Genomic DNA, 2,924 nt, shown 5'->3' with positions numbered 1-2,924 from the left:
ATTTCTTTATAAATATAAAAAAAAAACGAGTGTGCTTTAGACCACAAGACTGAAGTAAGACTTACGAAACGTAACGCTCTCTCTCTCTTTCTATATTCACTAACTTATCTCACTGTCAACCTCCGTTCGTCTTGCCCAATCACACTTTCCGTAACGCTCTCGTCACGCATTCACTAGCTTTCTCCTCAAGTTAAGTATGCGTAAAGAAGTTTTACTTCAAAAACTAAAATATATACTCGAAGATCACAAGTTAGATATTATCGGTAGCGTTACGGTTACCGACAATAACGGTTACAAAACGGTAACGTTACCGATACACAAATGATCCAACGTGACGCCTATACGACCTCCCAAACATCACTTTCCCATTATTAAAGGATTACTCTAAAATTTTCCCATACGCCCTTACCTTCTCAATATGCTTACAAATGATACAGAACGCTCGAATTGAAAACACATTCTTACATTTTATGGGGTATACGTGGTGAGATTCCAGTAGGCGTTTGGTAGGCAACAAATGCTTATCTTCCATCGTCAACTTACAGATAAGAAGCAGCATAAAGCTTTCTTTTTGTAAACACTTGTGTCAAACACAATTGTACAAAAAAAATATTTTTTCAAAAACCAAATTCATATTCATTTAATTACGAATATTGTTATAAAAAATGTCAACAATTTTTATACAATTGCAAGGTCCTGCAAAGTGACGTGCAAGGATTTTTTTAAGTCACGTACATAAGTGAATTTGTTATGGAGTTTTTTTAATAACGATAACCAGAAACTTTGGTTGTGGAATTTTGTCTGTTGGTCTGTTTTCTTTCGGCTCATATGTTGATGTGTTTGTTATTTATATATTTATTAATATCACTATTACATCTTCTTTCCCGCCTTTTTTTCGTCATTGTCTTATGCCGAAACGTTATCTACAAGTTATCCCTCCTTTAGAGACAAGACCACCTTTTGTGCATTATTTTTTTTTTAAATATCTTTTTAGAGGGTTTGGTAGATGAATGTCCAAAACTGTTATGAATTACCATACAACAGAGTAGACTTAAATATAATTGTGTACAATACAAGAGGATAAACTTAGAAACCGTTGTGGGATATCAGATAGCAACGAAGATTCACGTTACATAAATATTATTTTTCAAGTTCTAGTCGAGGTAAAAAGAAAATGATTATTCGGCTATACATTTATTATTCACTTCAGCCTATCGCTGTCTGCTGGACATAGGCCTCCACAAGTTCGCGCCAAAAATGGCGTGAACTCATGTGTTTCGCCCATAGTCACCACGCTGGGCAGGCGGGTTGGTGACCGCAGAGCTGGCTTTGTGTACCGAAGACGCTGCTGCCCGTCTACGGCCTGTGTATTTCAAAGCCAGCAGTTGGATGGTTATCCCGCCATCGGTCGGCTTTATAAGTTCCAAGGTGACAGTGGAACTGTGTTATCCCTCAGTCGCCTCTTACGATACTCACGGAAAGAGAGGGGGTGGCTATATTCTTTACTGCCGTAACCACACAGCACATTTGTTATTATAATTATTTTTTTTATAGATTAAAATCAAAAACTACTTTACAACATTATCTTAACTTAACACTTTCATTTTTTTTATAGTGATTCATTAATAATAATAATAGCAGTCCTCACGTAGACTATACATTTGACACTGTACAGCGAATACGCGTAAAGTATACATAAAATCTTACTCCACGTGTTTTCGTTACGGACGTTTTTTGCCATTTCCAAACTCTCCGTATCGTCCCATAAGGAGCTTCGTTCCAAAAACATTTTTACTGTCGCTTCGGGAAAGTAAATCACTAAAATAATGATGGTTATATATTTTGATAGGTTTTGTATAGTAAATTATTAGACTTATAATAAAATAACGCGTGCTTTCAATCGTGTACTCTAAGCACTTAAACTTTTGATAGAAAAGTTAATGAACTCTTTCGTCGATGCGTAAAATTTTCATTACTTATTAATTTTGTTCGTAACGAGTTCTGGAATCGACGACAATATCCGTAACCGTTACGATATTATCTTTTAACGAAAAATTAAAAATAGAATTAATAATTTCTTTCGTATTTATAATAAAAAAAAGAGACTGAAACGAGATTTTTTTTTTATTTTAATTATTCCGGATTCCCATTTATAAGTCATGTGAGTCATCTAAAAAAGTTTACAGATAGATAAAAATATTTTTCTGCAAACTTAAAATTTAGTTTTCCGTTAAAAACGAAGAAAGACTATTTTTTTGACGATGTAAACATTAAAAAAATATACATACCAAAAAAATACAATCGAATTGAGAACCTCCTCCTTTTTGGAAGTCGGTTAAAAAGTTTACAAGTACAGGTTTAACTCGAACATTTAATATGTACAATTTAATTTTTGTGTTACCCACACATTAGGAATTCTAAACATTTTTGAATATCATATCAAAAATTTACCGTTCCAGCGGGGATCGAACCCGCGTCTCCGACTGACCGGGTCGGCGCTCTAGCCAATTAAGCTATGGAACGATGTACCCGCTAGATCGAAATTTTTGATATGATGATTTTATTTTCGGTTTAAGCGAACCATGGCGCGTGCAAGTGCATTAGATATTTTATTAAACTCAAGTGTCTACTTGTCAACAAGACAATATACAATATATGACAGGGGGTGAATGCTCGGCCAGGAGAATCTTACTAATAGGATCCTGTTGGGGATCGAATGTCATTTTTATTAAAAAAAAGTTTACATTCTTGAAGCATGGTCTTAGTTATTAAAGAAAAAGAAAAAGTTTTCAATTCACACCTTCAAGTTACAATTTTCAGTGGAACAATTTATAATTAAGTAGAATATATTTCACAATTTACTGAGGCCTTTTTTACGTGAGGATAATCTTTCATGGATACCCTCCAGCGCGGGGGCGCCAGAG

At 34.6% G+C, this 2,924-nt stretch overlaps 1 non-coding gene across 1 annotated transcript; it reads right to left on the bottom strand.

The window, feature by feature from the left end:
- Window positions 1-2,450: 2,450 nt before the first annotated feature.
- Trnat-ggu lies at window positions 2,451-2,523 on the bottom strand. Its single transcript has one exon. It is a non-coding gene; the product is annotated as a tRNA-Thr (tRNA).
- Window positions 2,524-2,924: the final 401 nt, after the last annotated feature.

Source organism: Melitaea cinxia, chromosome 1, assembly GCF_905220565.1.
Source record: "Melitaea cinxia chromosome 1, ilMelCinx1.1, whole genome shotgun sequence".
Taxonomy (NCBI): Eukaryota; Metazoa; Arthropoda; class Insecta; order Lepidoptera; family Nymphalidae; genus Melitaea; species Melitaea cinxia.
Note: the sequence above shows the minus strand (reverse complement) of the source record. Positions and strands in the feature narration are given on the sequence as shown.